Source organism: Manacus candei, unplaced genomic scaffold (genome assembly GCF_025592945.1).
Source record: "Manacus candei isolate 608988 ecotype Guabito, Panama unplaced genomic scaffold, ASM2559294v1 h1tg000018l, whole genome shotgun sequence".
Taxonomy (NCBI): domain Eukaryota; kingdom Metazoa; phylum Chordata; class Aves; order Passeriformes; family Pipridae; genus Manacus; species Manacus candei.
This window is the reverse complement of record NW_026138066.1, coordinates 9,226,929-9,251,212: the sequence shown is the minus strand read 5'-3', so window position 1 is coordinate 9,251,212 and position 24,284 is coordinate 9,226,929. Positions and strand designations below refer to the sequence as shown.

Sequence of the window (24,284 nt, the reverse complement as noted above, 5' to 3'; positions counted from 1 at the left end):
ACAAAACTTTTTGAGGTTTTTGTGACAATGGCAAGGCTTTGTGCAGGGTTGATGACAAGATTCCTGTGCTGCCAGTAACTTAAGAATTCAGAGATTGGACACACGGAGAAGTTTCTGTTGGTTTTCTACGTGGCAGCCTATGAGGCCAGGCTCAGAGAGCTGGGCCTTTTCAGCCTCAAGAAGAGATGACTGAGAGGGGATCTCATTACTTTATATAAGATGAGAAAGAATTTCTACGGTGTGTGGGTGACCGCACACTGCAACAGGTTGCTCTGAGAGGTTGTGGAGTCTTCCTCACTGGAGATATTTCAAGGACTGTCTGGATGCAATTCTGTGCAATGTGCTCTAGGATGACCCTGCTTCAGCAGAGAGGTTGGACCAGATGACCCACTGTTGTCCCTCCCAACCTGATTAATCCTATGATTCTGTGACATGCCCAACAAATTGCCATGAAATGTGCTCTAGCATGGAGTCTGGGGAAGAATGAGCCTGACCACTGAAATGGTTGTGGAACTGTAAGCTAGACTAGAAGAGAGGCTTCATCAGCTTCACATGTTGCTGAACCAGCCCATCCTTAACCTCAGTTTTTATGTCACTGTTTATAGTACAAATTGTTCCAGCAGAAGAACTGACATCTAATTAGCAGCAGTAGGAGACTTGACATGAACCCTTCCTAGCTGGTAAGTGTTCTTTCTAAAGAGGCTGCAGGAGGTCAGTGAGATGTACTCACTGCTCTGACTACACACCTCACTTTTTTATTCACACCAATGGCAGTGTAAAGATCACATTCAACAACAGTTCTTTTCCTTTATTGTGATGTCCTTTTTAATTTTTAATCTACTCAATATAAACCTCCACACTCTTATAAAATTGAAAACTTCTTTCTTTGAAGGCAGCAAAACATCCTTGTGAACAAAGTCAATTCAAATCCACTACTTCTATTGTTTAGGCATTGGACCGAGAAAAAGGGTCTAGAGTTTCAGGAACATACGAGCTACTAAAAGCACTGCTTGAATTTGGGCTATGAAGGAATAAGTGAGTACTGAACAAAAAATGCTTTCTTTTTTGCTGCCAAAGATAATGCAATAAAACTGTCTTGGAGGAGTGTGTGAAGACCATGAAAATAACTATCCATGCACCATGACTCTGCCTTTCCTAAGTGCATCAATTTTATAAAGAGGATAAGGTCCTGATATGCACATTTTTGTTGGCACAAACCCATCTATGAAACACATCTCAGTAATGGGGAGCCAAGCAGCAGGCTGTAATGTGTAATCAATAAATCTCTTATGCCTTTCAGTAGTAGTACTTTGTTAAGGAGAGACATCCTTAAAGCAGGAGAACCTGAGGCACATGGTGATGGAGTAACATTTCCAAGGTCACCAGGAAGATGAGTGGTGATCCAAGAACAGGTGCCAGGACTTGTGAGACCCAAAGCACTGATTTTACACACTGACAGACTATGTCCTTTGTGATAGCCTAGTGCCTGAACTGTCACTGCCAGTCATCATTTCAAAATTCCCATTCAGCTAGCCTTCTGAGCAGCTGACAGCTTACTGGGTCCATTGATGGCTGAGTTTTTCCTTGCCACATCTCTGAATGCTATGTTCTGCCCTGCCATAGATTTACTTTGGGTACATCCCTTGGGATTCCAGGCATGTCTCATCACTTTCCTCTTGATGTTCAGGCAGCTGCATATTTCAGCTGTAGCAATGTAAACCTTAAGCTGCCTCTGTTAACTGAACATTCTCAACTCAGATTCAAACCCGGTAATAGAGGTTAGAAGCTGGCTGTTCATCCCTCGTTTTTGTCCTGTAAAAGGAGGGGAACACCACTGCATCACGACACTTCATCAGGTTCCAGTGATTGTTGTCTGAGGTTGTTGGGATTGTAAACTTGTTTACTAGCAATGAATTAGATACAGAGAATAAAACTTTTCTAATATTTCAAAGACTGTTCATCCTTTTGGGTAGTTATCATATATAAACAGCAAGATATTAAACCCCCTTTCTTTTTTATTTAAAAGAAACAAATCTTTTAAATTGATGGACACACCAGGAATGTTTGTAAGCAAGAAATCAGTAGATATGTATCATAAGTACTTCCCTGAGAAAGTATTAAGAGAAATCCAAGAATGTAGAAACAGTGGCAGAAAAAAACTCCAAGAAGAACAAAATGAAAAGGATTGGTTTTCTAGGGACAAGTTTAAAAAAAAACCCAAACCAAATCAGAAAAAACCAGGGTCATATTTAGTAGAAAAGGGCTGTATCACCCACTTAATGTGAAAAAGGTTGCCAAGTTATTGTATGTGGTGTTGAAATCCAACTATGTTGACATTGCTTTTCCTCCTTGTTGGGTTCAGTTCTGTTAAACAAATAAACAAGCTCTGCATTTCCCTTTGGCTATGTGGCTTTTACCAGCCTCTGCAAATTTTTCCAGATGAAAATTCAGGAGTTGTCTCTTCAGTAGACAGAGATTGCAGTAAGATGCTGCTACCTACCTAGCACTTCTTGCCAATGCTTTTAATGGCACTTACTATACTGACAATTGGTTTGTGTAAACAGCTCACTTTATCCTTTTAATTATGGGCTTCAAGACAGGTTAGAGCTCACAAACACTACCACTAAGAATTATTTATGCATCAGCAGTATCAGATGGTAAGATGGCACAGCAAACATTTGTTCACACCTAATGATTAAGCACAACTAAAAATGTATCAAGAAATATGATAGAGCTCTGATACCAGACAATAACCTACTGTTTTGCATTTTGAGCTTACAGAATAAGAGATATTTCTGCCTGATACTACAAAACAGTAGCTGTACCAGAAGCCTCGTGAGTTAGTGACAAGCTCAAGAGTCTTGGGATCTGTTCCTTGTTCCCTAAAATGACAGATGGGTCACCTCTTTGTTGAGTAGGAGACTCTTGAAATAGGGGACAATTCTGCAGTCAGGCTAAACAGCGGATGTGCATATAGGAACAAAAGAATAACCTGGAGAACAAAATGGAAAATTTTATCCTGACAGTGTTGCAAGTTGTTTTGTCAAAGGACTGTAAACACCTAATAAAGGTGCAGAGAATTGCTCCTAAATTTTAACACAACCATTCTTTCTCTATGTCCTTCTCTGTCTTTTAACTTGTACCCTGGAGACATCTAGATTTATAGGGTAAAGTGGATGAGATGTTCTCTTGCTGAATACGTGTCTACTTGTAAACTCAACCTGAAACCATATATAGCATTGACTTAGGTTTACCATCATGTAATAACCCTGTCTAATACCTACAGAGTCAAGACTGGCACAAAGATAAAGTTATGAAGCCACCTTGAGGTTGAGCTCAGTACCTTGAGCTCCACAATTAAATAGTACAGTATGTCATATGGATTGCTAGCAAGCATTAGTTCATTAACTTAGTTTATGGCTGTTTACTACATGTATGACACATTTTGCTAGCATAACAATGAAGCAGTTTATATTCCTGATGGAGAATCCAAGAAGGCTTGGAAAAAGCAATAAACTTCCCCATTTTTTAGTCTTTTGCAGATCAGTCTTTGTGGATAGTTCCAGAGGTTTTAGAATGTTTAACACAAGTGCACCTCAGCACTGACATTTCCCTTTTTCCACTGCTTATTGGTTTAGTACTGAGAGATTCCTGCTGTTCTGAAGAATCTCTAAGCAAAGAGAAAGAAGGCTGTCTCATCTGAGTAAAGGGATAAAAACAAGTGTTATGAAAATCAGCTTAAGCTCCCTCTCCCTCTCTGTTGTTTAATTAGTTAGTGGCTTTAACTGAGACAAACAGCTGAAAAAATATGAGCCCCATAGTACACAGAAAGTACAGAATTTTATCACACAGCTCTGAGTCAGAGAGTCTTTAAAGTGTAACAAAGGAGTTAAAGTCCAAAAGCGAAGAGGTGAGAGATTTGCAGAAGGTGCCAGTTTCATTAAGTAGATCTGTTGATGATAACGAGAAGAAAGGGCAAGACTTGCTGTCTACTGAAACACAACAACTCCCATAATGTATTCTGCACATCATATCGTTCAAGCCTCTAATATTTCATTCATTGATTTTATTGTCAAATGAAAAGGTGCTTGTTCCAAGTGGCATTTAGTGAGACAGATGGGGAGAGACCCAGAGTTCATTACTGGGAGTTCGCTCGCTGGATAAAGTTGACATTATATAGATAAAAAGCAAAAAGAGTGCAGAAGTCTACCAGTCCTAATGTTTAGAAAAGTCTTTTTGGTTCTCTTCCTGGACGCTGAAGGGCTTTATATCCGGTCAGACTGCAGATTGCCTCACATGTCATCTGCATCTGCGAAAAAGCATCACTCAAACTTCTCACACAGGCCCTCCCTTTTTCTGGCCGTGTCCTCCTTCCCCTACATTAGTATGTAAGATGTCGCACTGGTACCCCACAACCTCTTCCCCTGTAATGAGGCCAGCTTGTTTGGACCTTCTAAAAGGTTATGTGCAGGAGAGGCAAGATGTAAAATGGTTTTAGGCTGAAAATAGCTAGTGTTTGTCTGGCTTCACCAAAACAATAGCATCTGTAGGCAAGCACAGCAGCAGAACTTAAAATGCCCGTGTGCTGTGGTTAAAAAAAAGGTGTCTATCAGCAGCTTCGAAAAACTTCTGTGAACTGCTTTATTAATTGCATGTATGAACTCCGCCTAGATTTAAATTTAAACAACAGTGTCCCTTTGTTAATCTGAGCCTAATTTAACTGCTTTTTTAAAGTGATTTTTATAGAAAGGTTTAGCATACAAGCTTTCATTCAAAAATACTAAAGAATCAGAATAATCAGCTCAAATACCGAAAATGTCTAGATATGATAAACCATATTTCCACAATAAAATGAGAGAGAGGCATGAAAGTATTAAGAATTCTGAGGACATCAAGAAGCAGGAAACCAGCTGTGCAACCACTGCAGGAAAGTATGCAAAGGGCAGGAAGTTACGGTATCTGCTAATCCCCCCTTAATCTCTACTAATGCATGGAGTGTAAGCAACATTTCTTTTATGAAATAGTAAAATGCTGTTATGAATTTTGAATCTATTTTGCATCTCAGTGAATTCTGTAATCAAAAGGGTAAGAACAGGAAGTACTATATGAGTCAATTTCTCTTTACTTATTTTCCTCTTCATCTGTTTAAGGACAAGATGGAAAACAACATAAAAATTGAAATCTGTAAAAGGGACTTGGCTAACTTACTCCCTCATAACCACAGATATTAGATGACACATTTTGCTTGCTCTTAAAAAGGGAAAAATGTACTAGTAAGATAATTATCCACAACCTATCTGTACCATAAGCCTCTTGTGCATTAAAAAAAAAAAATAAATTACAAAACAAAGGGCTTCCCTCTCTGTCTTCCTTGGGGAAGAAAAAAAGAAATCCCTTATCCACCAGACAATCACATGACAGACCAGACCCCTCACTGGCTGGTTCCATGTGGTGGAAACTGCTGTTGCCTTTTTGTCAGTCATGCTGCAGATCCATTAAGCACCATAAGAAATATAAATTATAACAGAAACACATTTAATACTTTAGCAAATTAAAAATGGATTGCCTTTCAAGTACTGAAAAATAGCAACAAATTAATATGTATGTGCAGATCAGAAAGGCAGTAAGTAAAAAAAAGGGTGATGTAGATGACAATTTGGCTGTGTATTGAGAAGATCAGTAAGACCCAGTTAAATGTAGTGATGAAATCTTTGATTCCATTTGATTTAACACTGTGAGAATTAATTCAGACCTCAGTCATATAAGTGCTGTAGAAGCAAGTACACTAATTTGAGAAATTACCACCCCATGGCAGGAGTTACTGCCTACCTAGTTCATCTCCATGTACAGCCATCAGGGTTAGCTGCAGCCCTCTTCACTGGCCCTCTATAATGGCTATATGGAGAGTAAGAGGGACAATGAGTCCCCATAAAATCTATTAATACAGCTCATGGAAAAGTACTGGAGAGATGATGGCAATAATTTCTTAAATCACTCCAAGCAAAATTGTCAGGACATCAGTTTATGGCTCCAAAAGCATCCAGTAAATGGGACATTTACAGTTAATCTGCTCTAATCTCTAGAAAAAGTAAATCCTTTGTTAGCACTGAGGACAGATTCAATAACCTGACAGATTTGTGAAAGTCTCCCTTCAGTATCTCACTTTAGCTTCCACCTCTGCCCTTTTAAAAGGCAAAACTGATCTTCTTTCTCCATGATTCTTTCCTGGAGGTGCACAAAAACATTGTACTCATAAAATCCAACTGTGTAGTCCCAGACAGACCTGCCTAGGACTTACTCTTCACTAAGAAAAGGTAATGTAAGTGGCTCAGAATAACTCTTGCAAAATCATCTGTGCACATATCTTTTTTTCAAATGTATTTTAATTAACTCTTATTTTAATCCGTCCAGTTTCAGCCTCCTTCCATTACAGTGACATAAGTGTTCCCCCTTGGGGAATTTCTTAACTCCCCACTTCACTAGCATTACTTTCAGCTTGGTCCTACACTTGTTCCCTATCATGCCCTAAGGGCTTTCAGAAATGAACTTCTTCCTCACAAGACTATCGTCTTTCTAGTTTGTGTGATCTTCTCTGTGTTCAATGCTGTAAGATATGGATTGTCAATTGTGGATTGTAAAATGGTGTAAGAAATGTAGGGAACATTTTCAATGGTACTTACATACTCAAAACAACAAAAAAGAGTAAAAGAACACAAGACCCCCCTCTACAACATGTGAGATGCCAGGTTTTTTATTCCTTCTAGAATAAGATGTGACCTTCTGACTAAATTTAAAGCTCTTATTCTGTCACTTAGGCTCAGCACACTAATTGCATGAGGAAACAAACACCAAGGCATAGATCAAATTCTGGGACAGCCTTCCATTTGTTATCACCACATGAAGAAGAACTCAGCTCCTGTCTTTCCATGAAAGGAAAATAAACAATTTCCCATTTAAGCTTATAAGATCAATCCTGCAAGAAGAGAAATGTGTGAGTATGTCTGCACTGAAGGAAAGGAAGATTTATGTGAGATTGTGACTTAAGACACAAAGGCATTAAAAAGAGATCATTATCTGTTTTGGAGGTGGAGAAAAGACCTTCTATATATCATTATCAGATTCTGAGCAGCTCTAGAAACTGAAAAGTACTAATGTTATTTCATTTCACAACAGATGGGAAGGTTCACCCCTCAGAAAGACTGAATCAGGGTTGACTCAAGAGCAATCATAAATTATTAACTAATTTGAAGGACTTTTCCTCTCCTCTTTTCCTCCAAGTCCTCTAAGCTAATTTTGCAGCTAATGCAAGGACAGATCTGAGGGAGTAATTATCAAGCAGGTACGACAGGATTAAGTAAATGCTCTATGAGGAGACAATGCTGGGCTTCTCTCACTGAACCCCTACATAAATTATTTGTGGTCAGGATTAAAGTGTTTAATTAAATCATCTTTGTGTAGATGAAACATGAAAATCATTTTCTAAATTGCTGCAAGAGAGAAGAACACTTCCCCTCATTTGCTTCTCTCAATCTATTGAGTCTGTAGTTCAAAAAACAAAATGATCAAAACAGCAGTGACTCACTGGCAAGAGCATTAGGAAAAATCGAAGTACCTTGAAAGTTATCTCCTTGCATACTTTTCTCCTCCAACCAAGATGACTGTAATATTATGCAAATGCATTACCAGAAAAAGGACAGCTTCCAGGACAGAAAGGTAGTGTCCCTCCATGGTCTGAGAGGTTCACATACAGGGATTCTTCTTAATGTAAAGTTGACAGTCACTTCAGTGAACTCTGACTAAACATTAGCAGTCTGCTAGAGGACTCAGAGAGAGAAAAGGGATTGTCACATTTTTGTTTTACAAAAACAATGGTGGAAGCAAGGAAAACCTGGCTACTTAAGAAAAAAACATTGTATGTAGAACAAACGATTTTTTGACCCCTGAGAACAAGGGCAAAATCCACATTTAAGACACAGCTCTTCCACCTGAGATTTATTTTCTGCAGTACCAGAAGGGAGAACCAACATTGCAAAGATTTGCTGAGTTAAGGTCAGTAGGTCCAAAACATTCTCTGCCTCTCCCTGCCCACATCAGCAACTATGAGACAGAGCTAACCTAGGGAAGGAAAGCCGAGAGACATTTACCTAGTTTTTACAGACTGCACTGAAGAACATCTGAAGCTGTGGTTGAGCTGCAGCAGAGTGAAATTTTGTTGCTTCCATGAAAATGTTTTTTAAAGTCACATTTAGCAAACTGTTCTGAGAAAAGAACATCTGAGCTTGGTTTGACTCCATTTGGCTGCAGAATGGAATGAAATAATCTACTGGTGGATAAAATACAAGGATTTGAACTTAATTCTCTAGCCACTGTCAACTAGGATGGAATGACTTCAAGCTATTTCTTTTTATTTGGACTAGTATCTTGGCTGGAAGAAAGCCCAGTGGGGAAGAACTGTGGTGCTTATTAATGCAAATCCTTACTATCTCCCTTCAGAAGATAAGGGTGTTGCCATGTTTCATGGTGGATGTCTACTTCTTACTGCAGAAAGCAAATCAATCCTTTTGGAGTTTTTTGTTTCTTCTATTAATTGCAAGCCATAACAAAAAAGAAAAAATAATCATTTGTACAAAACCATTACAGATGCATCAAAGAACAAAGTACTGTGAATTGATTTTTAGGTCTAACAAACCTTGTCAGAATCCCTTTAAATGACAACTAAGATGAAAAATCTACCTCCAGTTAAAATTTATTATTCCCTCTGCTGTATGGAAGGTAAAGTAAATAATTTTCTGAAGGGGAAAGGAAGGAAAGTTAGATAAAAGAAATATTATAAATTTTTATTATAATTTCTTTCCAACTGTACTGTTTGAGAAACAGCATATGTATTCTTTCCCCTCAAAAACAGCAAAAAACAGTAACAAATGATCTGTGTGAACAGACATTAAATGAAGAGTCTATGTGAATATATGTGCAATAAAAACTAAGACATAACATTCAGTAATTTTGGTGAGTTTTTGTTCACACAACTATTCATTTGCACAGATGCATACATAGCACAAACTAGGTTAACACTGCTGAACAATACAATAAAGAAAATAGTTTCTTTCAATAATTCTAATAATTTGTGGATATACTCTATCAGTAAGTCACTGCGAATGAAAGAGAAACTAATGCTATAAATATGTCTGTAACTGTAAAACGTACCAGTGAGGGAAAAAAATCTGAAACAAGCATATGGAACTGCTAATGGAAATGAATTCTAAATAAGAATTATAGAGTGCAGGTCTGCAGTAAGCTATAAGGTGTATGACACTGTACATACTGTTTCCACAGTATAATCCAAAAGTCGTTTAAACACTTATAGCAGTTTTCATAAGAAGTTCAATGTATTTCTTCTGGACCACTTAACAATCATAAGTTGCTGCTTAATTTTCTTTCCCATCATTACTTACTGTCAATAAATGCTTGTGTGTTAAATTTAATTTTTCTCCTTTGTAATTAGTCTTGGTCTACCTGCCTGACATATTAACTGATTCAACAATCTCACATTTGTGACATCAAATGATTTCCATGGTGACAGATTGAGACATATTCCTGCATAACAGTGGTAAGTGGGTCATATTTGACTGGAAAGGGGAGAAAAAATCCAACCCTCCTTTATATTGGCCTGCTTTGATTAGGTTAATTGGTAACTACAGGAAGACAGTGTGGCATAGTGAATTTGCTGGGGAGCTGATAGCCACACAGGCTTGTGAAAAAGTTTTTAAGGTTATTGTAGGTAATGGAGATTTTCAGAATATGTCAATCACTTTTTTTTTGAAGACTAACAAATTTGATGAATAACTTAGGACTGAATTTAGAGTACCACTTAGTTTAAGAGGGTTTTTATTTTTTTTTTTAGCAGACTGTTCTGTAGAATATGCCACTTTATAGCCATGTTGCAGCAGCTTTGATCACTAAGTTCAGCCTAGATTTGACACTACAAAATCCCTGGTACCTGTCCCTTTGCACAAGGAATGTGGTCTCTTCTCAGATTTATTTCCATTTATGAACTTCAATTTGTACTGTGGACCATACTTGAGCAATGAAATTTGTCTCTGGGTCTGGATTAAAATTTCATGTGCTCTGCTGCATGGGCATTTGTGTCCTTGGATGATACCTGTCAAGGGTGCTCCAGTGAACACCACCACTGTCAAGCCCTTGAAAGTTGTCAGCACTTCTGGCTTTGAAGAGCAGATGAATAAAATAACTTAACATGGTGGTCTTAGATGTCAGCAATAGTACCTGCTGTGATTCCTGATAAAGTGGATTTGGTGATGTGAGACCATGTAACAGGGAATGAAGACCCTCCATTTACACACATTGACTTGAAGGAGTCAATACTGAGACACAGCAAGCAGATATGATTTCTTTTATATCAAATGGAGCCATTCCAACTTGTAGCAGGTCAGAATTTGGCTCAGTAAATTTATACTACAGAAGAACGAAGCGTTTTTCATAAATTTTCTGTTTTTCATACATTTACTCATAAAAACACTGACTGATGGCTTTGCTGCTGATTACCAACCTTCCACTTTCCCATTCTGGGCAAGTTGGTGAGGAAAGCTGTCAGACCAAGAACAGGTTTGCTGGCAAGCCATCCTCTGGCCAAGGCACGCTCCACGGAGCACAGGGCTGTGTAGGAGAGGATTTGCCATTTGGGAAACTGGGCTTCATGAATTCTAATCCATAACAGCCGAAGTTTTGTTCCTTAGAAGAGCAAGCTAAATTAAAACTAACAACTTTCCCAAGTGAAAAGGAATCCAAACACTATTTTTGAAATGATACCAGAATGGCATAGCAGGATGTGTAAATTGCTGCTTGATCGCTGCGAGAGTACATCTAAGCTGATGTTTGCATAGGGAGAAACTCTGAAGGTAGAAAGCACCAGAATCATGTGTGGCCATAGATGCTAAAATTCACAGAAAATGGTAGTTGCCCTCTAAAGCGTATGACAGCTATGATTCAGGTATACAGACAATAGCACCTGAGAAAGCACAATGAGAACAGACAGCTACAACTTCAGGTATTCACAGTAGTAAATCTTGAGCAATTATTCCTCTGAGACTAAACGTGAGATAAATCAGAGGGAACTGTGAATTCCCAGTGTAAAAAGGGCTCAGTGAAGAAAATATTTATTTATGTGGACAATTTATTTGTACAGGGGGAGCTTACCCAGCGTTAGGGGCTGTACAAACACACAGTCCCTAACGATGTAATAACTAGGCAAGACAAAATGGGAAGGAGAAAGGAAACCACGAAGAGGACCCAGGACTGCAGAGGCAGTAAAGTGCTCGCGTATGTCTGCGGCAGAGCTAGGAAGCAGAGCTCAGATCCCTGCTGTTCCACGCGGTGGAACTGCTCTTCTCCTTCTCAATCCCGCTATGGATTTTTTAACAACTTATTTCATGAGCAACAAAGTTTGCCAATACACTGTGACAACATTAATTTGTATGAATCGCTAACCTTTTTTCCCATTTCAACAGAAGAGTCTAAATAGTTGTTAGGATTTCAAATTAGCTCAACTCTGCTTAAAGGATTAATTTTTTAGATCTTTTGCAAATCAGTGAAATTGAAAGAAAAAAAAAGATACATAACGTTTTCCCAGAGGGTCTAAAGTCACTCCCCCAGCAAAGCTGCTTTCAACTCCAAGTTCTGCTAAAAAAAAGACAAAGGAAAAGCTCTCTACACCAACTTATTCATGTCAGACATAACCTTGGGAAATGTTTTGTAACGTGTCAGAACACAAAGAATACAGAATTCAGTAATTAGCAAGCATGCAGAAAGATTATATTCGTGTTTAAATGTATTGGTGGGTAGAAAAATAAAGGAGGGACAGCAAACAGGAGTGCTGAAACCATAGCAGACTGGACAGTCAGGTTGATGAGAGTAGTTAAGAAGATTAATTATACTCTAAACTGAACTCCCCTAGTCAGCCAGTGCTCAATAATTTAACAGACAATGCCAGAGCCTTCATTTCAAGGTGACAGAAAATTCTGATGATGAAAGATGCAGCTGAAAACTTACTTTTAATTAAAAAGTAAGCAGGCTGAAGCTCCCATGTGCCCAACAGGAAGTAATAGCATTTAGGAAACAGTGGGGAGGGATTTTTATTTAGATAGTTCATTTTATTAAATAAAAGAATTTAAAGAGAACCAGTAACGACTTTTCCATCCTAGTATCCTCAATAACACAAGATGATTATTCACCAACTTAATGAGAAAAAGTTTGAGGCTAAAGAGAAAGCAATTAAATTGACAGATTTGCTGCTACCAAGAACGGATACCCACAAAATGCAGAGCTAGGATGCATTAAATGACCAGAATAATTCATGAACATTCCCAGGAAGAAGAAGAAATGGATAACAAAACTCACATCTTCTATGCCACACAACAGCAAGGCCAGTGACAAGATAACTGATAGGTGCATGTTCAGATGGACACAGAGGTGATATATTCACAGAATCACATATTCCTGACATTCATAAAAAAGTAATCAAAATGATTAAACTAACAGTGTATGACATGTGAGAGCTCAGAAACTGGAGGAAAAGAGGCCAGATTAAAACTCATTTTCTACAGAAGCTGGAGACTTCCAGTTAGCTTCCCTCACTTGCTACAAACACTTTTAACCTGCTGAAGTTTAGTTACAAAACTATTTTAGTATTAGGAATTTATGAGTTGTGGGCAAGAGCTTTTATTTCTAGGGATCATTGAGCTCTGTAGCCTCAGGCATGCATCATCTGCCATAGCACGTGCCAGTGGGGAGTAGCAGCAGTTCATCATGGTCAACTGCAACATTTTGCTGACTGCACCATCTTGTTCCCAATGCTAAACTCAATGATCTTAAACTTCAGCTTAAATTTCAGCATCAAAGGCCTAAGAGGAAGTTAGTACATTACACATCCTCTGCACTTGGGAAGACCACATTTGGCAGATACTGTTCAATGAGGGGGATAATAGAGGATGCTGGTGGAGAGCAACACTTGGCCCTGAATCTATTAGCCAGGACAGGCTCTGATGTTATCAGCCCTAACTCAATGCTGTATCTCAGTGCATCATCATTTTCAATCTTGCTGAAGTCAATGAGACTACTCATGAGCTTTTACACTTCAGCCTATGATTAAGTACTTCACTAAATAAGGTCATTAAATTTAAATTGTAGATGCTTGCTAGGTACTCCTGAAGGTTGTTCTCTCACCTGCAACATAATCCCTTCAGGATCATGGCTGGCAAAACAAGTGGCTAAATAATATCCAAATCTGCATGTCAGCAATCCTCCCACTAAACTTAAGACATGGGGAATTGATTAATTCAGGAGGGAGCTGTGTTTACCCTACTGCTGATGTAGGGAAGAACGGTAGCATGTCACCACTTTCAGAAAAAGATAAGACACACAGAAAAGGAAAGGTGAATGAACCTGGCATACTGCAGTGTCTGGCAAAGGTATCTTTGTTTAAGTAGCGGAACCCTTATGACTGTGCTACTGCACCATTTTGCCACTATATATATTTTTGCCATTTCTCAGCAGGAATAATCAGCACAACACAGTACTTTGCCAGTGCAGTTAGCTAGCTCAGGTGCATGTGCATGGGTTGGCCCTCATAGAGACATATCCTAAAGGATTCCTAAAGGATTAACACAGCACTTCCAGACTAGTACTAGCAAGCTGCTTTTACTTCTCTCTGTTCAGTGCGTGCACTTCAAAGCAGCCCTACTTCTACCCTGCCTCCTACTCCCAAACAGGCCATCAATCATGATGAAGTGTATGCTAAAGCCATAATGCAGATAACAGACCATTAAAAGCTCAAATGAGACTACTAAACATGTTTCATTAATCATAGCACAATCTAGTCTTGAACCAAGAGCTACAGATTTGGCAGGTCAGTAATGGAAGGCTTCTTTCTACCCGTTCCCAGCGACTAGGAAAGGGAGAACAGCTCCTGGGCTGGTTGCCTTAAACCTTCTGCCCTTCCTCCTCTTCCTCTGGTGTACACAACCTACGAGGGTTACACTGCTGGAAAAAGAGTGAGATGATAAAGAATAAAAGTAAGAGACCTGCTAAGAAGAAAGATTTTGAACGGTGTTCAGAGAGCTTGGATTCTCAAAGGAGCCAAAACACCCATAACTCACACAAATTTTAGTAACAGTGCTTCAGAAAAACTGGTCAAACTGGCTCCCTCTTCCTGGCAAGGGGTCTTTATTTAGGGATTTCACAGGATATCAGAAAGAGGATTTTTCTTCTCAGGGGACCATAGCAATGCTGATTCTACCAGTACAAAATCATAGCAGGTAAATTTTAAAGGAAATACTGTAAAAAAGTATTTGCCCCCTTTGCACTACTTCTTATTGGTACATCTCTGGCTTTTCTCAGTAGTTTCCCAAGGCTTTTCCAGGGAAAGTCAGCAGCTTATTCATTTCCTGCTAGGCAACTGCCAGGTCAACAAGAGCTACCTGCCAAGCACATCTGGCTGTTTAACCCCAGTGATGCCACATGCCTCTGTATACTAGCTTCAAGGTGGGACACTATCAATAAAAGACTTTAGTAATTAGTTGGGAAGAGAAAACATGCCAGAACTAAAAGGACCTAATGTGGTTTAAATTTAATCCTAGTGGAGGATTTGAATCAACCAACTTCATTAATCAACTTGCCTTGTGAGGAGGCAAGGTTCTTTACCTTAGTTTCACCTTATTGTGGTCATGCTAAACTCCATGCTTTAGCTTTAAAAAAGACTCTTTCAAATGAGTAGAGACAGTTGCTGACATTGTTGGATGGGTTTTTCTATGTTATGTTAAAAAATGGGAAAAAAGTGTTGAATGCAGAACAAGAGCTTTCAAAAACACAGTAGCAGGGGCTTGATTACACCAGATATCCATTACTCTACTTTGGAACTCATTCTTTTTCAGAGGTAAGTATTTGATAGGGCATCACGTAATTCCCATATACTAAAATGACACAGCTCCTATTCCAATGATGTGAGTTTAGGGTAGGATTCTGGATCACGAAAAACTAAAAGACCAAAATACTTTCATATGTTAATAATCCACTGATTCCTGTTATTTTTTGGAGAAAGATTGGTATAATATTACTGCTGCTTTTGTCATTTAATCTTGCCTAATATTTTAAATCTGCAGTATCTACTGTTCCTACTTGTGCCCTGCTAAGTGGAGATGGGTTTAGAGGATTCAAAACATCCCTGTAATATACGCCAAAGAATTTTGACCCTACTGTGAAATTTCTTGAACACACTGTGCTTTATGGTAGGGGTTGGAAACATTCCTAAGCATTTGAAGAATTAAATTCCTGACAATTAATTATGTTTCTATAGTCCAGTATCTTCCTTCCTCTATGGGGCTAGGCAGCAGGAGCCCCACAAATATCCTGGGGGTTTTTATTAGTATTGCATATTCTAGAAGTATATAATAACAGGAAAAAGTTGTGGTTTTTTCTGCTCTTTTTGAAGAGTAAGCTTTTTGCTTTTATGATTGCTATGAAAAGCAAGGAAATGTAACATTAATGAGCCAGATAACAAACAAGAATGACACACTTCCTTTTTTTTTTGGCATCATCCTCTTTAAGTAGGTCTCCTGATCTTTGAGGATTTTACTATGGTCGTCTATCCCCTTTAAGGCAGGTTAGAACCAACCTCTCAAAGTCAGTAATTCAGGTCCATGTTTTCCTTCTTATAAAGGATTTTTTCCTCCTGTGTGCAGAAGGCTATGATGATACCCTTAGTTTCATTGCCACAGCTATATGTATATTTTTCAATGCCAGGGTTTTGCGATAGAAGTGGTATTACCTTGGTAGCCATCAAACACTCATGCAGCCAACCAGGATACAACAGAGATGAAGAGATACTAGTCCCATACTGATTGTTAACTGTCAGCACTTCTTATACCTGTGCTGTGTGTTAACTCCAGTGGGCAGATAAGCACCACACAGTCCGTCACTTACTTTCCCTCTCCCTCAGTGGGACTGAGGAAGAGGAAAGGAAGAAAAAAAAAAGAAAACTTGGGGAGCCAGATAAAAAAAAAAACCAAACCAACAACTAAGCAATTGTTTAATAAGTGAAGTAGAAGAAGAGGGAAGGGAAGACAACAAAACCAAACAAGTGATATCAAGGCCACTCCTGTGGGTAGAGTGATGCCCAGCTGGTTCCCAGTCAAAAGATGGTCAGTCCCCTAAAGCTCCCTCTTTTGCCTTTTACTGCTGAGCATGATTCTATATGGCATGGAATAACTCTTTTGGTAGTGCAGGCCATCTGCCCGCTTGTGTCCCTTCCCAGCCTATTGTGCACCCACAGATCTATTCCCTGGAGGGCAGAGTGAGAAACAGGGAAGGCCTTGATGCTGTGCAACCACTGCTCAGCAAAAGCCAGAACATGAGTGTGCTATCAGTACTGCTTTGGTCACAAAATATGAACCCCAGCACCACATGAGCTCCTATGAAGAGAATTATTCCGGCCAGGCCCAGTACAACCTGATACATAAAAAACCCCAGCACCACACAACTCAAACCAATTCCTGCTACCTCCTGTCTAATAAAAAGTGGAAGTATCAAATGCTGCAAGAGTATATATAGCATTTTTGTTTTCTCCATTAAAGGTACTTGCATGCTGTAAGGATTTCCCCAAATTCCAGCTACCAATGTTGCTGTACCAATGAAAAATGCTCTGCTACACAAAGGTAACCTGGCATCATTTGAAACAGCTCTCTGGCTTCATGCAAATTCAAGTTGCAGTTCACCTTATTTTGACTACAGATAGGTATCGAGTATCGATGACCAGACTTTTCCTTAACTTCCCTGTTACTCACATACACAGATCAGAATGAGTGAGGCTGGTATACAAAGGGGTCCCAAACCGTGCTAAACATTTTAGATAGGAGAGTATCCAAAGAGAAAACAGGTGAGAGCAGCAGAACTACCGTCTCCTGGACATCATGTCTCTATTTGGGTTTTGCTGCAGTATGACCTCTTCAGGAGACCTGCCAGTGTTACATGGACACAACATCTCCTCACAAGCAGCTGCCCTTCTTTGAAGCTCTGTCACCTTTCTCTGTCTGCAGAATCTACTACAGAAAAGGAGAGATTACTGCCCTGTTCAGCCATCACAACCTACTGCACATGGGTTTCTTTCACTATGGTCTTTTACAAGACACTTCACAGACCCTCGGGTAAACGTGAACCAGGTTTTGAGTGAGGTTCACTCTCTCACTCCAGTGAGGGAGTGAAAATGTTAAAGGGGGTGGGAAAATGCAGGAAAATATCTTACTAGGCTAAGACTGCATGAGTCACGTAAAGTGTATCAATAATTAAATACTAAAAAGAATGAAACTGAACAAGCGTGGATTAGAGGTGCATTCCAAATATGGGCTGGAACTAATATGGCTTTTCTTTTTACCATCAGAGAAGGTTTATTACATGTACTTCAAAGGCAGCTGACTTTGTGAGCAGTGGAGGTGGGTCAGATACATCCTTTCCACTGACACTCAGCATAAAAGGAGAAGCACTCATAATGGAATGGATGAAGTGGCTATGAAAATAATAGACCATTACTTAGGAAAATTTTAAAGAGAGGATTAAACCCAAAAATAATAAGAGAGGGGAGGGGGGAATGGTGTGTCAAATAAAAAGAGAATTCTGTAGTTATTTCACAGCTACAAAAAGTGTGTGCTGATGCCATACACACTCCTCATTTTGACCTTTGGCCAGGTCCATAAAAACCTGACCTGTGATACACCAGGCTGCTAAAATGCCTCTACTCTCTTCAGCTGAGGTTACCCAATTAAATGTTAACAGTACTGAAAGTAGAGTAAAAGTCACTCTGATTTCCACTGTGTCATTAAATTGAGAGCTATGGCAGACACCACCAGACCAGAAATGTTACAGAGAGATCTAGAGGGATAACAGTGAGGATGAGGAAATAAAAAAAAAATCATCATCAAAAAGATACAAGTTGCTAAGCTTGAGAAATAGAAATCCAAGCAGAGAGAAACAGTGAATGGGGTGAAAATTGGTGAAAAGCAGTATATTAGACAATAAAGAGAGAGAGCTATGATCTGTTGTGCTTTGCAGAGGAACTGAAAGATGGGAACTGCTTGTTTCTTGTCTCACTTTTGAGGCTCCCTGGCACTCAGCCCCTGCTTCAGTTAGATCCTCCCGCCTCTAATGCTGAGTCTTGCCTGAACTTTAAGCAACGTGGAAATAAAAAGTGCTGGTCCTTGCTGACAGTAGATAGGCACAGCACAGCATCGATGTAGCACCAGCTTTCTAAAATGCCCTTTTAAGAGCACTGTACAGTCAGAAAAATTTAGCTGTTTCTCTTGCACCCCCATTGCTAAATCTTGTGATTCTTCACAAGAAATCACATCAGTTTGGCGAGTAATTATCAGCCTGCCACTGATACTACAATGGCATTTTAGGAACAGGACTGTGCCATCATAACATGGGCTATAATATATGGAATAAATCAAGGAGACCCTTAAACTACAGCTCAGACATAAGTAGACAAATCCCGAGCTATTCCAAGCTAAGTCAAAGCTATTGCAACTTCTCTTTCATGATGACCAAATTTATCCACATTTCACAGTTTCCAAAGTTTTGGTTCCTTAATTTTTTTTCTTGAATTTTAACAGTTTCACATATTTTTATTTTTTCAGAAAAAATAATCTGGATCAACTGTTTTCCTGGTTTTAAGTTGAGCATAGATGCTAAGACTACCTCTAAAAGACCTCTGCTGCTTACTGAAGTCCTCCATTTTAGGACAAAACCCTAAACATACATCTCACATATGCACTGTTTTCTAATTAAAAGTTGGATTGTCATCTAACTTTCACCAATACAAAGGACAGCTTAAATGAAAGTAATGAAATTGCTCTGGATTCAGTCTATGGTAAATGACACAAGGATCTGGGCCTAATGTCATAAATGTCCCCTTTGAGATCTCCATTAGTAACACTGTTTTTTTCAGAGAAAAATGCACATTCTTGCATTCTAAGCCTATAAGGGAAAACCGTGATTCAACCACACCTGTTTTCTTTCTTAAGTATCATTAGTACTAATTGCTCACAATTTCACTCATGGCATTCACTGGATATATTTGATTGCTTTCAATATATTGCTAAGAGATACTAATCCCACTTACAAGGCAGGTAATGGATACTGGAATTGGTAAAGGTGCTTCAAGCTTTCAGGCTAATAAAACAGTTGTGATAACACTTTATCTTCATTCATCCGGAAAAGTTTGCCTCCTTTTTGCCTGTTGACAATGGACCCACTATGAACAAGACACAAGAGCTACAAAGTTCCTAGGAACAAGCTTATGTTTTGCCTGACAGCTGGGCCAGACAGAGGCAGTCTTTGGAGAGAACAAAAAGTACTAGCTATTTTGGATTTATTAAGAAGCATATCCTCAGTGCATTTTTGCAGAGGTGGACATGTAAGCATGACTTCCCCCCCAAAGCCCTCAGCCTTAAATTACAGCTCTCCTGTCTCTGCTTTCAACTCTAGTTGCAACTTCCTTCAGAGTTTATCATTGCTTTTTCAAGCACTGGTCACAAGCAGACAAATATAATGAAAGGTGCTCTCTAGGTCTCAACACACTTTCCAGAAACTACTAACCTAATCTTTAGTTCTTAACTTTGACAACCTGGAGAACTTACATATTGTTAGAGAAATTATTAAATGTCTTCCTCTTCTACCAAGGGATAAATTAAGACTAATCACAGCTTGGGATCATGGAAATCAAATTCCCTCTTCTTTAGATTCTGCTTTCCAAACTTCATTCTAAGAAATTAGCATTCCCATCTGCCTTCAATGTGAAAGAGTTACATAGCAAGGTACCCTAGAGCAATATATTTCAACCAAGTTAGTCCAAGCCTCACTCCAGCAATGGCTCTATGTTCATTAGTACACAGGAGCTGTTCATGACTGAACCACCCAGCGAAGCAAACCTGATACATAGTCAAATGTGGGCACAGAATGGCATTTCTATTGCATTAACCAGAACGCATGATTTGGAGTTTGTGCTGACTTTAAGCTTACTATGGAAAGACAGATGGTATCTGATCCAGGGTGAGGTTTCTCAGAATAGTTAATCTGTTAATATTTTAGAACAGAAATGAATCAGTGAATTTATACCAGATTATCACTCGGTGCTAGGTGGCTATGACATTTCTATCTGTAGTTTTTTATTTACTGTATCACTAAACACTGGCCTTCATCAATAAGTCTGCAGTTTTCTGCCTTTTAGGGGAAGATCAAGTACAGGACTGGTTATCTGGTGACAAGCGCCTCACCATTTCAGAGCAAGTGTGTTCCAGCAAGAAACTGCAGATGGACCTCAGATGTAGGTCCATTTTCAGTGCTCCATTGAAAACACATGGTGATGGGAAGATCACCAAAGGTTTGCTGTAAACGATGAGAAAGGTGAAAAACAAGGCAGCTCAAGCGTTGGTGTCACATCTTCAGTGACAAAATAGCTCTGAAGCACATGAAGAACAATTGTCACTGAAACACACTGATATTCGAGTGTCATTTCTGCTGCCCATGCTAACATGGTATTGTCTGCACTGTCTAGGTTATGGTAATGCTGATTATATGTTCTGTATTGCCAACATCCTGACATTCCCAGGGGAATATAGTGGGTCAGGGTAACTTCTGTTTTGTTACAGGGTTCTCAAAGAGTGTATTGCAACCTGCAGCTCTTCCTTACCTTTGCTTCACTTTAAAAGGAAATCTTCACAAATTCTCACTCTGCACAGGTACATATTCCAGATCTAGATCCTCCCCTGCCATGGTCCCTGGCACTAAAATCTTGCTTCTTTACCTGAGCTTATCTCATATAGCAAGGGGTAACAGCTGCCTTAGCATTAGCAGTGGGTAAGGTGGAAGCAGTTTTAAAAAGCTTAATGTATGTCTATTATTTGGGTCTAATCCAGCCATGAACCCAAACTATGAACCACAGAGCTTACAGTATGATTGGCAAAAAGAAGAGGCTATGGCAGCCTGTTCTGCGTTTGAGATGGAAGACTGTTCAGATAATTGTACTGAATGTAGCTAGTTAGTAAGATTAATGAGTAGAAATCATATTGCATGGTGGTCAGTAACTCAATTGAAACAGGTACTAATTTCAAGGTGATATAAAAGTCCCTCTGAAGTTTGGTTACATTTTTTTTCATGGAGTAGAAGTCAACATCAATGTTATCAGGAGGTAAAGGAGAAGCAAGTATTAACAACATTTAACTTTAATCTTTGACTTACTAATTTGAAACTTGACTGGAAAGAAGAGTAAGGAGGAAATCATGTCCAGCAAATCCTGATTAGATTAGATGAAATAGGTCTCACTTGGAAACTTCAAGATCATGGAGGGGATTTCCAGTACCATGATAATGAAGGATAAGGAACACCCTAGGATGTAATTTCTCTGAACATGTTAGAGGGAGACATTCAGAAAGTAGGAAGGACATCCTCTTTCCCACTAATCATGACTCCCAGGTAGGGCTGAGAAATCCAGAATGGAATCTGGAGAATTGAGGGCCAAATGAGAGAAGGTAATAGTAGACTTGTCTAGGCTTGCAAAGAGGTCAGTAACCATAAAGCATAACTATAAAGCATTTCTTGCTGCCTGCTTGACCTTGGCAAGGGAATCTCTTGCAAGATCCTAGCTGGAAGCTTTCATTTTTTTTAAAGCATGCATATTAGGAATGCAAAGTTTTTTCATCATTGATGCAACTGATTACAGGAAACTGATGGACCTGTGCCTCTCCATTAAAATACTGATCAGTAACAATCTCCACAGCTGTCTGGCTGTGCTTGTCTATCCTCTTTCCAAATAAGTTGTGCGACTTGTCATATAATTATGAACCTGTAACAGCGTACTCTGTACTGTAATGGTTTGCTGGGACAGAGTAAATGGTCTGTGACAGGTCATAACTTCAATTTGAAGTTTGATAGTGAAGATGCACAGTAATCTATCAGGCATTAGGAGAGCTGACATGCTCCAGTGGTCCACTGCTCCAGGACAGTTATGTAATGAGTAGATGGAGATGCAGATTTGTGGAAGGAAAAGCTCTATTACCATTCTTTATGAAGCCAAAAGGCTTTGCAGAGCACAGCTTTTAAAGACATCACACAGGATGAGGGAAAGTCCTCAGTACAGACAGATCACAAACAATTTAGGGTTTGCCAGGTCGTGACCAACACCCTGAAGCTTGCAGGCTATCAATATGCAGCTGGAACCAGCTCTCAGCATGAAGCCCTCTCAGCTTTGTGAGAGGACTGCCTCATTCTGCAATTCTCACTTCAGCCTGGGAACAGTCTCAAGGAGCAGCCCCATGCAGAGAACTTTAAAGTAGTCCCCTCTTTTGATAACTACACTATCATGACAAGTTGTTTTTATACTAACTCCCTGGTATATAGTCTAAGCCCTAACTCCTGTTTTGCTGTGGCTTTGTTTGAGTATTTGCTGACATGGACTGATTAGCCAGCCCTGCTTTAAGCTCAATACTTCTGACCTCCACATTAAGCAACAGGAGTTTATTTTTACTCTTTTCTGTTCTCAGTCAACCATGACACCAGATTTTCTTCCTGGATTTAAGTATATGCTTCATTTTTGTTGCTTATTATGTCATTCTGACACTTTATGGAACCCCTGTAGTGTATTGTGATATAGCTGCAAAAAGGCCAGTGTTAAAGACACTATGAGAAGAGGAAAAAATAAAAAAGGATTCTCATAAAAACTGTCACCCACAACAGCACGTTTCTATGGTAATACAGGACTGCTTTGGGTTGTTATGGCAACTAAACCTTTAAAAGCAATAGCATAAAACCAAAGCAAAAAAAAAAAAAGCACAAAAATGGAGCTTCATCACTGTTCTTCTCAATTTTATAAATAATTCTAGCCCTCCTAGCCCACACAAAGACTAGATTGGGTGTTACAGTGATCAAAACTCTTTAAAACCACCTGGCTTCACAGCAATGGGTGTGTAGAGCCTCTTACCACTCTCTTAGAAACAATGACTAGAAGTGCTTGGCCATAAGCAGAGCTCCTGCACCATAGAGCAAAACAAATAAGGTGATAACAGTGTCAGTAGGGCTAATTGCTGACTGCAGCTAAGTGGGGATGGTATCTGTACTACCAACCTGTAGGATGGACAGGCCAAAATTCCATTAAATTGAATGTTGTGTTAGCTCCTTAATTCTACCATGTATTTCATTACTTCCTTGACAAGTTTTTTCATGTAGTCAGATATCACTGCCAAGAAAACGCAAAAATTTTCTAGATACATGCACTTGCCTCTATATAGCTTCACAGAAATTTACTGTGATTTATGGTGTTTTAAGATAATCTCAGGTTTCAAGATAATCTCAGGTTTCAAGATAAACCATCTCAACTGACTGGGGATGGGTTGTCACTTCTCCCTTTTCTTTCTTTCCTGCTCAGTATCCTGTATGTTCACTCAAACGTTTCATCTCCAGATTGTTTTTTCATTTATCTAACAGTTATATCCACTTCCTATTATTATGTTTGAAAGAATTACATGATCGTGAGAGTGCAACTGGCAGTGTGCGAACATTCTCTTCTAATTCTGCTGAGGTACCTCAAAACTCATACTCCACAAGTGCATACCTTTGCTGCCCTGCTTATGCATTTCAGCCTTTGTGCACGTCAGACTTGGCTGAGGTCACCCAACTCTTTTTACTCACGACCCCTAACAGGGGTCTAGAGCTGAAAGGAGAGTCTATTTAAAGATTGCTCCTCCAACTATTCACATCTTTTTTTAGTTAGCCAAAAAGAGAAGATGTAAGTTCAAAGCAGGAATGTTTATGTAAATAAAGGAGTACAGGGGCCAGACTTCTTTACTGATATAAGTCAGCACCATCCTGTTCACTCCAATGCTTTATAAAGATAGTTTATATCAGCTGAGAGGTACTCTTTCAGGATTTTAGGAAACCAGTGCAACAACATTTAGATCATCATTTCTTAGTATTAGAACCTTAAAAATTGGTGCCAATATGACTCTGAAGCAGCTTGGCAAAACCCTACAGAATGTCACTTCACACCTGCAATAATGATATCCTGAAGCACACAGAAATGAAATATTATTGCTGTCTATTAAGCATAACACATGCAGGAAGACATGTCAATGCAATGAATTAATGAAGTTCAGGAGATCCTGTGCCAATTTCAGAGGTGATGTGCATTTCAGTAAGTTGCTGTGAGCATAAACTGGCAGACATTTAGT

The 24,284-nt window shown here is 39.2% G+C and overlaps 1 protein-coding gene across 7 annotated transcripts in view; it reads right to left on the bottom strand.

Annotated features, from left to right (window-relative positions):
- Positions 1-24,284, bottom strand: part of LARGE1 (LARGE xylosyl- and glucuronyltransferase 1) — a 286,575-nt gene that overhangs the window by 79,181 nt on the left and 183,110 nt on the right. The window lies entirely within an intron of this gene.